The sequence below is a fragment of the Schistocerca piceifrons genome, chromosome 1 (genome assembly GCF_021461385.2).
Source record: "Schistocerca piceifrons isolate TAMUIC-IGC-003096 chromosome 1, iqSchPice1.1, whole genome shotgun sequence".
NCBI lineage: Eukaryota > Metazoa > Arthropoda > Insecta > Orthoptera > Acrididae > Schistocerca > Schistocerca piceifrons.
In genome coordinates this window covers 419,087,510-419,100,691 of record NC_060138.1, presented here as the reverse complement: position 1 = coordinate 419,100,691, position 13,182 = coordinate 419,087,510, and the positions used below count along the sequence as shown (strand labels likewise).

At 44.7% G+C, this 13,182-nt stretch overlaps 1 protein-coding gene across 1 annotated transcript in view; it reads left to right on the top strand.

Moving 5' to 3' along the window:
- LOC124731761 overlaps positions 1 to 13,182 on the top strand; it is a 764,200-nt gene that overhangs the window by 271,121 nt on the left and 479,897 nt on the right. The gene's annotated exons all lie outside the window — the stretch shown is intronic.

Sequence of the window (13,182 nt, the reverse complement as noted above, 5' to 3'; positions counted from 1 at the left end):
CTCATCCACATTAATTTACATTTTTCCACATTTAGAGCTAACTGTCATTCATCACACCAGCTTGAAACTTTGTCTAAGTCGCCTTGTATCCTCCTACAGCCATTCAGCTTCGACACCTTACCGTACACCACAGCAAATAATCACAGATCGCTGCCCATCCTGTCCGCCAAATCATTTGTGTATATCAACACAGGCCCTACCCCACTTCCCTGGGGTACTCCTGACGATACCCTTGTCTCTGATGAACACTCGCCGTCCGGGATATCCTACTGGTTCAAATGGCTCTGAGCACTATGGGACTTAACATCGGAGGTCATCAGTCCCCTAGAACTTAGAACTACTTAAGCCTAACTAACCTAAGGACATCACACACATCCATGCCCGAGGCAGGATTCGAACCTGCGACCGTAGTGGTCGCGCGGTTCCAGACTGAAGCGCCTAGAACCGCTCGACCACACCAGCCGGCGATAACATACTGGGTTCCACTACTTGAGAAACCTTCTAGCCACTTACATATCTGTGAACTTATTCCATATGTTCTTACCTTCGTTAAAAGCCTGCAATGGGGCACCGTGTCAAATGCTTTCCGGAAATATAGAAGTATGTAATCTGCTTGTTGCCCTACATATATCGCAGTGTATCATGTGAGAAAAGGGCAATTTGAGTTCCGCATGAGCGACGCTTTCTAAAACCATGTTGATTTGTGAACAAAGCTTCTCAGTCTCAAGAAACTTTAATATATTTTAACTGAGATTATGTTCAAGGAATCTGCAGCAAACCTAAGTTAAGGGAACTGGTCTGTAATTTTTCTGATCTGTTCTTCTATCCTTCTTGGGTACTGGAGTCACCTGCGCCTTTTTCCAGGCACTTGGGACTTTGTGCTGGGTGAGAGATTCAAGATAAATGCAGACAATCATAGTTCCTTTACGCTTCATGGAATAATGCTCTGTTTGCTGTTATCTTTTCATTTTTGAATGACTGCTTATCCATAATTATGATATGTTGTTTCCATGAGTTACAGCGTATCCTGGAAGATGGAACCGATCGAAAACAATAAAATATTATTGGTCCAACAGCTGTTCTCGCTTTCGTCATTTCGTGAAACCTCATAATTAATAGTCTTATATAATTTTTTCAGTGTTCGAGGTGTCCTCGTTTTCTTGAACTCCTGCTGTAAATTACATAGGATATCCTGGCATCCTCGTGTGCGTAGCACACAGTCTGAAAATGATTACATTAGGAGAGTTTATGGTAAATCATCGTAATTGTTGACGACTCCGTGCTCGGGGCTAAAGATGGAAATCCTTGAAACAGAGCGCTGTGTCGATGGTTTTCGACCTCGAGATTATCCTACATGACAGACAAAGGTAGCTGACAGCTTCCCGCTACTCTTAAATGTCTTGAGATCCAGAATGCACTCTCCATCCACTATGACTGTAGAGACAGGAGGGAATGGTCAGCCAGTATCCTAACCACTGAACTTCCTTATTCAGTAAACTGGAAAAATAATATTGTTATTTAAGACGAATATATAGCCACAATTTCATAGAACTAGTATCAGTTCAAATCCCATCTTCAACACATTTCTTGGTCATCAGTCTTCTGACTGGTTTGATGATCTTCTGATTAGCTTGACACGGCTTCGTCTCCTGTGCCCACCTCTTCATCTCTGAGTGTGACATATATGCAGCATTCATGATTTTTTGTGAACTATATTCCAATCTCTGTCTACTCCTGCAGTATTTGTCCTCTACAACTCCCCCTAGTACTCTGTAATTTCGTGATATCTTAACACATTCCCTACTATCATGTCTCTTCCCATGCTGCGTTTCCCACGTATCCCATTATTAATCGATTCCACAAAATGCCCTGCTCAATTATTATCTTGGCGCTTCACTTTTCTGCATCCTTCTTTAGCGCCACGCTTCAAAACGCTTTGGTACTGTTATATCTCGATTTTATTACAGTCCATGATTCACTATCATACAACACTCGGCCTCAGACGAACATTATCAAATAGTTTCCTCCTCAACTTCTTATCCATGTGTGATATTGGTAAATTTATTTTAGCCAGTCTATTTCTTAAATCATCGTTGCTTCGCCTCTCATGCGCCATTACGCATCCAAAGTGACAGAATTCCACGTAAATTAACCATGATATGCTCAAAACTGCAATGGCAAAACGTTAGTATACCAAAGTCACACGTATTAGCACTGCAGAATAATAACCTCACTCAAAACAACGCCTTTTACAGAGATCCTTAATGCGTAGTGTAATGGAACCTACATGTTTTTGTAATGTACAAGTGGGAATATGAAAATCAGAAAATACGGCATTTTAGTTTAAAAGATGGCGGCACCTTGTGACGGTGATCGGTGCTGGGAGAAGGAAAGCTACACCTTTTTTAACTCTTGTGGCATGGCTAAAAGTGAGGTCACTCGAGTGACGCCACAGAAATTTGTGTGTTTTTGCCCACGAATTTCGGTGACGCCACTCGAACGGCGGCGAAGTAGCGACATTTTTGTTGTGTATGTAACCCGGACTTAGGTTGCAAGTGCAAGTGTACTCTGAGATGAAGAGGTTAACACAGGAGAGAAATTCATGGAGGGCCGCATCAAACCAGTCAGAAGGCTGATGACGAAAAAAAAAAAATCAGGCTTAATGACGGAGAGTTGGCCTTTAACCCTCTATCAGGTGACATGGTTTCTAACTTTGCAGGGGCAGGAACGTGCGCGGTCTACCTCTGTGTGGTCTGCATGCCACGGTAGCGGCTGGCGGGTTGACGCCCGCATGAGACCTGCAGCACGGGACAAAGCGTTGGCCGGCATTGTGCGGCCAGCTGGCTGCCGCTGGCGCCAGCGCCGGCTTCCGGAGGTGGCGCCAGCCCGCCCTGGCGACCCGTCCCTCCTGATCCCAATTTCCTGTCGCCAGTAACCCGCTCAGCTGCTCCTAATGACGCGCCGTGCGCAGTGTGCGCAGAATGGCTTGGTGATCAATTACTGTGCCGCTTGTCAGCGTTCAGTCGTCAGTCAAAACCAGTTTAAAGCCTTCAAATGTCTTTTTTCTGTGAAAAATTATAATATTGCGAGAGATATATGATCTGATAGCTAATGGCGTTTCTGCTTATCTCAGGCAGTAGATGCGAGACTTCAAACTCTGTTGAGAAACACTGAAAGGTTCATAACGGTTGTGTGGTCTCCAGACGCTCATGATTCCCCATTACCTCCATGACTGGACTGTATTAAGAATATTTACACACCACTATTACTAGTGCTTGTAATACTAACGCTATTTTGAGGAGGCTGTGAGTTACAGTCTTTTAATATTTTTATAAAGATCATTATTTGGCTCGGTATCTTCTTTAATGAAACTACCCGTTTTTCTCAATTGTACCCCAACTTGAGCCATCAATAAGCAATAAAAAGGATCATAATTAAGAACACGAAGAATGATCACAAACAACTGTCATAACTCAGCTAGTGTTGCTAGGAGAAGTTTGGCAATGAACTGTTAATTTAGTTTCATCATAACTTCAGGTAATGGTAGTTTGCATGTTACTACACCTCCTCCCCCTCCCCTTCTCCCTCTCCCTCCCTGAAAATGTTACTTGCGCTCACCTACACTTTTAGTATTAACAAAAAATATGTAAAATGTTTTATTAAAATGATAGTAATTTGTTTATATTGTCAGTATGTGTACGCCCTCCTAACTCAATATCCAACAAACTGCTTTTGACATAAATACAGCAATTGAAAAACATTTGACCAAAAATTTGAGAACCTATCTCACGAAATTGATGTAAGAACTATAATGGTAATAATCTCTTACCACTTTGACTGTGTTATAATTTATGCAAAGTAAGATTGAAATATGAGCTCATCATTGTCAGAATGTTGCTTAGTCTAAAGACTGCGACTACTTTGGTGTGTACACGAGGGTCCTGGTGTTTCTTTGGGTTCATTTACATACAGGTTCCGGAAGTCACTCTGTCTGTTTTCTTTTTCTTAGTGGAAGGTGTTTCTCTTTCTGTCTTACCTTATTCAACTTTCTGTCGTTCGTCGGTTCTGCGTATGGACTTAAGAACCGTGTAGAATTTATTCCTGAAAAGGAGGCGTGGTCAACCTGGAGATACATTGTGCCTTTACGTGCTTGGAGTGTTACCAGTCACGTCGTGAGCTTGTCCAAATGACCCACCCTCAAGCAAGCAACTGAAAAGTATCCCTTGTTAAATGTAGCTTGCGAGTTATAGAATTCATTGCCATTTTCGAAATTAGTGATTGTCATGTTGCCTTATTCTACGAAAGCTAACTGTGACGTTTGCAAATTGAGATGTGTAGAAACAACACGTTTCAACTGACCTGATCCTTTTTAAAAATAAATCAATAAAAAACATAGCATTTGGGGGGGGGGGGGGGAGTGAGGTTCTCGTGACTTCCTCTCCAACCTCTTCGATCCACACTCGTTCAGACCGAAATAAATAGTTCCTTTGTTAAAGAAACCATTTCGTAGTAATACAAGACAAGCTAGAGCAATCCTCGTCGCTTTCACAAAACAATAAGTAAATTGTCCTTGTAGTTGGTCACTGTACACAATGACAATAGCATACAAAATGTTATTTTTTATTTTTTTATTGACAGAGAGCGAGGTTTTGTATAAATCAAATTACAAAATGATGGTAACACATTGGGAAGATACTTAAAGTGTGTAAGACTGTATGGATCAAGCGCAACAACATGTGCTCATTTGGGCAGCTCGCTAAATCAAATTTAACGTGCCAACAAGAAGCCACAAATCATAACCAAATTGTGCAACACAAGTTCGATGCCACAATACGCAAGTAAGGATCTGCAGAGAATATGGAACTCACTGCCACAAATGCAATGCTTACGTTGCCGTAAACGGCTGGTGTGCGCCGATCACCACCAGTGGGCGACCATAGATGAACCCCCTCGCTACTTTCATAAAACTCCTGCATAGATGCGGCAACTCCATGCTTTTGCCGATGTAATGTGTGACAGTCGTTGCTAAATTCACGAAAAATCACTCTTAATTTCCTTTAGGGCTCCGTGACTCACTCTGCAAAACCGGTATCCTTGTAGAATGGCTTTGTTGTCTGTCTGTACGACTCTGTGTTAAAAACCCTTTTCTTCTCTGTAGCAAGTGTACGTATCAAGTTCAAATTTTTGTCACATATTAAGGTCTACGGCACTCTGATGCTGTGAAATTTTAAGCTAGTAATCAATTCATTCAAAAGATACTGCAATTACGTCACAAATTTTGACACTCGAAAACTCACTCATCAAAACCACTAGGGTTTAGCGTGAATCATAAAATTTGGCAAGAATCAATGTTTCGCAGTACAAGTAAAGGAAAATTACGAAAATGTTTATTTGTAATTGTAACATATCGTTACGACTTCTGCACCACTTGTTAGCAGCACAGTGGCTGCGCCAAAGACTGAGACGGCGTGGAGTTTTACAATTATTTATTGAGCTTTTTTACAATTTCTCTCTCGTCGTCGCTGCCCAGCCCTGCGGATCCCTCGGCCTGGCTGCTGCTGTGTAGATTCTCTGGCAATGCGCGCCACGCGCGCCGCTGATCGCACTCGGTAGCCTCAGGCCACCAGTGCTCCGCTGAAGCCAGGATGCCCTGTGGTTGAGATGAACTCGTCGCCGCTCGGCGCCATGAGGTCAGCTAACGACTCCTGCTGAACCAGCGGCTGGGAAGCCGTCAGTCGCGATGCCCACGAGGTCCCGTCATGGACGGACCACGCGCCGTGGGGCCGGGTTGCCGTGAAGTCCTGGCGTCAGTCCCCGGCAGCGCCTGTGACCAAGACCGCGCTGCGGCCGGTCCTGCTGGAAGTTCTCGCTGTAGTCAGTCAGCCATGGTGCAGACCGAACTCGGGCCGGCCTCCAGAGCTGAAGTTGACGTCTGGCGGCGAACGGATGACTCCTGTGAGCTGGAACAGACTTCCGGAATGGTCACCTACGAAGATTGAACATTCGGACATGGACCACGTCCGTTCTTAGATCCGAACTGCTTCCTAATGGCTTTTGTCTGTTGCTGCCTGCGCTCCACTATTTATATCCAGCAGGAGGACGTTTTTTACCCTCGGTGGTAGCTTTTTGTTATTACTCCCGCAGTATATTGCAGCATAACTTAGCGTGCTGACCTCACTTCCCCTTACTCAGCACTCTCCAGGCTTCGCTCGGCGCTCAGTCTGTGTGCATCCTTGAGTCAATCTGTTGGTAGACTGCTGCTGTCAGCAAGGCTATCTGTGCTTGCCTACTTCGCAACGCCTCGGTCACCGGCGTGCCTCTGTTTTGCCATTCTCAACTGCGTGAAGCAACACTTACTTCATGTGGCCGCTACAATATGAAAAAGAATTTCTTTTCGTCTTTTGTTATCAGACTTCAAACTTTAATTTAAGACATTCTCGTAAGTCTTGGAATTCCTGGAACCGATATCTTGCTACTATTAGTGTCACTAATAGGCGAAAATAGTCAATACCCTCGATTCTCGGAATGGATAAAGTGTCTGTATATAGGGTGACAATTATTAAACTATTCGAAATTAAATCTTCATAACTTTTGAACGTTGGGGTGAAGATGATTTCAGAGCGTTAAGTGATTTTATTTTTTACACCAGATGGTGGAACTTTGTGTTCCGAAACTGGTAGTGTACCCAATAAAAGCGGTTTCTTCATTTTTCAAAACTGTCTAACAGTGGGGCATCGTCTGTCTATTTGAAGTATACGCAGAAAGGCAAGAATGTCCTGCTAAATTATTCATTGGGTGCCATGGGGTGGCAGCAGCTTTCACAGACCACAGAGGGTGCAGACACCTCCATGGCATTCAGTAGCTACGGAGTCATCATTTCACAACTTCCGTAAAACTGTCCATATCAACAGAGGAGACCCTCTTGACTTAATGAGATTCACAAAATGCCTTCTACCGACAAAAGAGGCCACATAGACATTTCCGGTATCACACAACTTGTTTCAGTGCAAGGCAGCTTTTCCAAACACACTGCTCTATTATCCTCACTAAAATAACCACCAGATAGCGGCAGAAGATCAGGTAATATCACACACCGATATGTGACATCTTGGCAGTAACGCCACAAAATAAAAGCTAGCATAGTCGCTACTTGTCATTTGTCTCTTTCGACAGCATCGAATTACAGTACGTGAGTTCTGTTTAAATGACGGCTTAACACTCTGTGGACAGGCCTGATTACAGCTACAGCATAAAGGTTCCAACTCTTGGAAGTAGACTGTGGCTCCCTCCTGTTGATCGGGAAGAAGTCGAGCAGTGGCGGGCACCACGCGACCGGACAGAAGAGTCGTCCGCAGAGCAGTGCAACCGCGGTCGTATTCCGGTCGATGTGGCGCGAGTTAACCTCTGGCTGCGCCATCAACAGTTACGTCACTGCGACGCGGCGGCGGGCCCGCATCCCGCCTCCTGCAGAATCCGGAGCTGTTCCGAGCAGCGGTTTCAGCGCATCCCGGACTAATCTTCGCTCGCGTGGCGTTTATTTAGGACGTCAAAGAAGGAAGCGTGCAGTGCAACGCTGAAGCGAAAGACACAAAAGTACTTTCGAATCCTTGTCAGTCATTTACATAGGTAACATCTCTGTAGTACTGGCCATAAAAACAAGTTAGATTGGGTAACTAATGTAGAGATACTGAACTGAATTAGAGAGAGAAGAAGAGTACGGTATAAGGTTTCGTTTTATAGGAACATTCTGAGGCATAGGGGAATAAGTTTGATAACGGAGGGATGGGTTAGAATGCAGGTTCAGGTGGATGCTAGTTTTCTTAAAGCGACAGTAGAATGACAGTGATATAGAAGCTCATACCTATACAGGGAGTTTGTTCTTAGAAGAACTAAATATTTCGAAAAAATGCGCAACGCATGTAAAACATGTTCCAGACGAAAAGCTGATGTTCCCAAAGGGGACATCTGCCTGCATGCTGACGCCCGCCCCCCCCCCCCCCCCCACCCCGAAGTGGGAGGGATTCCTTTTCTACACTTACATTCAGAAAAAAAGAAAAAAAAATAACAGGGAATCGCGAACGACTAGAGATAGGACGTTCGTATTCACGAGACATGTACATTAGTATGTTCTGCAGAAATGATTAGCATTTGAACCATGTCGACTCGCGGGTTCAAAGTCTACATCGATATCGCGGCGCAACACACCCTACCATCGAAATGTGCTTGCGGTTCTCGTTGTTGCTCTAAACTGAACGTAACTGATCATTCTGACTTCAGTAGATGTGCAGGATGACTCGCAGACGCGCGAAGCGTACCGTCAAATCAGTGAGTTTGGAAGAGGGTGGCCGGCCGGTGTGGCAGAGCGGTCCTAGGCGCTTCAGTCTGGAACCGCGCGACCACTACGGGCGCAGGTTCGAATCCTGCCTGGGGCATGGATGTGTGTGATGTCCTTAGGTTAGTTAGGTTTAAGTAGTTCTAAGTTCTAGGGGACTGATGACCTTAGAAGTTAAGTCCCATAGTGCTCAGAGCCATTTGAACCATTTGGAAGAGGGTGAATTATTGGCGTGAGAAAATATGATAAGAGTACATACATCCGAGAAATTGCTGCATGTAAGGGACGAAATGTTTCGGCAGTGCAACGGGTGTGAGCAGGAAGCAGTTCACGGAAGGCCATGGAATACGACGAGATGGGTCAGGTCGCACCATCCAGACCATCTCCCGAGAAGATCGACACCTCATCCGAATGGCATTACGGGATAGATCTGGGTCCTCCTCGGCTCTGGCACAATAGCGGAACAGTGTAGCATCGTACACTATCAGGGGTGACAGTCCGTCGCTTTTTATTACGTCGTCCACTTCTCCGCCTACCTTTGACGAATGTGCTGAAACATGGTAGACGGCAGTGGTGTATCGAACGACATCAGGAATGGCATCTGAAGTTAAAATCTTCTGGGTTATTAGGCCGCGTCATATTTCTTCTAAAATGATCGACGTTTCGACCCCTCTGCTGGAATCTTCCTCAGGATCTTCTGGTGTCCACTAATGCTAGAACTTCAGTGACAACGGTCACGAAAGCCTGCAGACTTACAGGTTCTGTTTGTTTGAAGATGATGGTTCGCTGCAGACAGGCAGAGCGGTAGGGCAGTGACTGCATTCGTACAAGACGGCCAGCTCAAGGCCGTATGGTGTGGGGTGCTACTGGGCACAACCACAATTTACAGGTGGTGCGTGTCCAGGGCACAGTGACCAGTGTGGCCTACGTGAATGACATCCTGCGGTTCGTAGCCATACCCTTTCTGCACAACACCCCAAACGACATTTTTCAGCAGGACTACGCACGACCACTTGTTCCTTCTTGGGGTCACAGGATGTCAGCCTTTTTCCCTATCCCGCTAGATCACTAGACTTTTCGCCAATCTAAAATGTGTGGGATATGGTGAAACGTCGTGTGCAGTGCTGTGGCCCAATGATATCATAGATGAACTTCGCAACCAGGTGAATGCAGCGTCGATGGCTATACCACAGGCCGCCATTCGCGCCCTGCATTCGTCGATGCCATCACGCATCGAAAATGTTATTTGGGCTCATGGCGCACCCTTTGCCTACTAGGCTGAACATGAGTATATTTTCAAATGGAACCCCCCCCCCCCCCCTTTGCCCTTTCTTTTCCAGATTCGGATTCTACGACAAAAAATACTAAGAGTTAATCCGAAACACTTTTTATCCAATTGTGGCAGATGGAACTATAATTGGCGCAATAATTCGGGTGGTTGGACCGAAGAACACACCGAAATCATTCATCCAGATAGTGAGAGTCGAGGTACCTCAACCAAATGAAGCATCCTGATGATATGGGAAGTCACCGAAATCATCGATGAATGGAATAGGAAACTACGTTAAGTTAAAAGTAACTTATTTGACGGACTTTTAAATGTCTACCTGTAAAATTTTTACATTGGAATCAACTTAGTAAATTAAATCAAAATTTGAACACTAATATCAACCCTTTAGATCAATAAAATTTACATTTCTATAATTTATAAAAATTACAGTTTCCGACACAGTTGCGTATTATAGTTTTATTGGTGAATAGTTTCGGTCATTTCAACTCATTCTTAAACCATTACCTACGTTAGAAGGTACGATGTTACTAACACAATTTTGATTCTACCTACATTGAATTGTATTGTATGTTAACCGGGGACCTAGAAACGATGGAGAGGCTCCGTCCCGCCGCAGCCGCAGTGGTCCACAGCCCCACGACGTCTACCGCAGTCCACTTCACCGCCCCACACCGAACCCAGGGTTATTGTGCGGTTCGGCCCCCGGTGGACCCCCCCAGGGAACGTCTCACACCAGACGAGTGTAACCCCTATGTTTGCGTGGTAGAGTAATGGTGGTGTACGCATACGTGGAGAACTTGTTTGCGCAGCAATCGCCGACATAGTGTAACTGAGGCGGAATAAGGGGAACCAGTCCGCATTCGCCGAGGCAGATGGAAAACCGTCTAAAAACTATCCACAGACTGGCCGGTTCACCGGACCTCGACTCAAATCCGCCGGGCGGATTCGTGCCGGGGACCAGGCGCTCCTTCCCGCTACCTACATTTTCATGAAAATTTAATATGAGACTGTTCTTAATTTCAAATACCGGAAACATTGAATTTTGTCGATTACAGCGCAATCTATCACAAATAGATAAAATTTTGGGTTACCCCAAGCATTTTTTGGCGTAGAATCAGAGTCTGCTTTAAAAATGAGAGGGAGGTGGGTTCCCCATGGCGGAAGGGTTAGAAACTGGTCAGTCTTCGCGCTGGGAGGTATTCCCCTTGAAAATACTAGCTGTTCATATGGAACATTTGTTTCGCAAGGTGTGTATGTTTTAAGATGTTCAAATACCATTCTTCTCTGGACATGTTCAATATCAGTTTGGTAAGTTTATTGTTCCAAAAGATGTGTTTTATACAGCATTCTAAAATACTGTAGAAGAAGTAGTACTGCAAAGATAAAGTGATAACGCTTTTCGTCGCGTTTTTACGTATTTAAGGCGAATGCTGGACTCTTATTTTTAAACATGAGCTACAGTCGATATCATCCCTTAAAGTTATGCAACTGTATGAGTGTTCCATTTATAATTATATCGACATCGATAAGACCATAAAGACTGGTCACCTTTCATTCATCGTAATCTGTGGCCTGGTGGTCTAGCGGTAGCGTATTTGCGTAGTAATCAAAACATTGTAACTTCGGGTTCGAAGCAGCCACTGCTTAAATTTTGAATAAGGATCATCAGCAACGAGGGGTGAAGACTCCACGTCATCCTCGTTCTGCCATTGGCGTTGTCAAAGAGAGCACAGGAGCGGACACTCTCTTGCTCCTGGACTGGGAGACTACCCCGAAAGGCAGAAGAACCAGCAATAATCAAAGACGCGACGATGTAGAATGCAATGAAAACCACTGCATTAAAGAAGAAAAAAGCGTATTCCCAGGACCCTTGAGCTGGAATTGGAAAATAGTCATGATCTTTCCATTGGCAAAAGATTCTTGGAAAGAGCCTCTCTAACGGAAGGTAGCCGTGAGAACAAGATTGAATGATCATCGAAAGGGTAACGTACAACAAATCTCAGCCTGTGATTTGAGAAGTCTGAATGTGGTAGCAAAGTTAGATAATATGGAAAGGGGAATTCAAAGCTCATTTTAGATATAGTGGGGGCTAGTGAAATGAAACCGAGAGAAGATTTTTTTGTTCCGGGGCATATAGGATAATATCAACTGCAGCAGAAAACGGTGTAACGGAAGTAGGATTCTCTATGAACACGAAATAGGCCAGATGGAAAGTTACTGCTAACAGTTCAGTGAGAGAGTTGTTCTCATCGGAATCAACAGCAAATCAGCGATAGCAGCTATAGTTGAGGTATGCTTGCCGACGTCGGAAGCAGAAGATGAAGAGAGAGAGAAAGTGTATGAGGATACTGAACTGGCAACTCGGTACGTAAACAATAACCTAATAAAAATCATGGCGGATCAGAACGCGGTGGTAGGGGAAGGAATATACGTTTTTACGGGAGAATACGAGCTCTATTGTAGGAATGACAGGAGAAAGAATTCTGAAATAAGTTTCAGGTTGTAACAGCGATTACACTCTTCAAAAAGCACAAGCAGAGGAGAACAACTTATAAAAGGCCTGGGAAGACGGGAAAATTCCAGCTGGACTGTATCATAACGGGAGACAGATTCAGAAATCAGATCCTGAATCGTAAGGCGTACAAGGCGTAATACAGATTCAGATCACAGTTTTGTAATGATGCAGAGTAGCCTGAAGCTTAAGAAAATTGCCCAAAAGAACCATTATGTGAAGAAGGGGATACTGAACTATTGAGGAATGATGATGTGCGTTTGAAACTTTCTAAGGAAGTAGATATTGCGACAGTTAGTACCACAGATGCAGTTCAGATGAAGAGGTATAAAATCTCTAAAGAAGCCAATTACGGAATTTGGACAGACAAATACACAACGGCTGAGGGGCGTAGTGTTTAGCACACTGGACTCGCATCTGAGAGGACCGTGGTTCATACACGCGTCTGGCCATCTTGATTTAGGTTTTCCGTGATTTTCCTTAATCGCTTCAGCAAATTCCGGGATGGTTCCTTTGAAAGGGCACGGCTGACTTCCTTCGCCGCCCTTTCCTAATCCGATGGGACCGATGTCCTCGCTGTTTGGTCCACTCTCCCAAACCAGCCAACAAACCAACGAACAAATACACTGTGCCTGATAGGAAGGCTGACGAACCCAGAAGGGGAATAGGAACAATATGAAACTCCACACGGGTTGATTGGGTATGTAATGTTATTTCAGTAGTGGTAAATTTGTGATAAGTTCATATGGGACCATATTGCTGAAGTCGTCGATCCCTAGGCTTACACACTACTTAACCTAACTTAAACTGACTTACGCTAAGGACAACACACACACACACACACACACACACACACACACACACACACACACACACGCACGCGCGGAGGTCTCGAACCTCCGACGGGGGGAAGCCTTGGATCATGCGCGGCCTATTTCAGTGACTTCAGTACCGTGTCAGATATACAGGGTACTTCGCAGAATGAGTGCGCTAATCACTATGACGTCGGGCTCCCTCTGGCCCTGCTGCGTGCCCTGATACGATTTG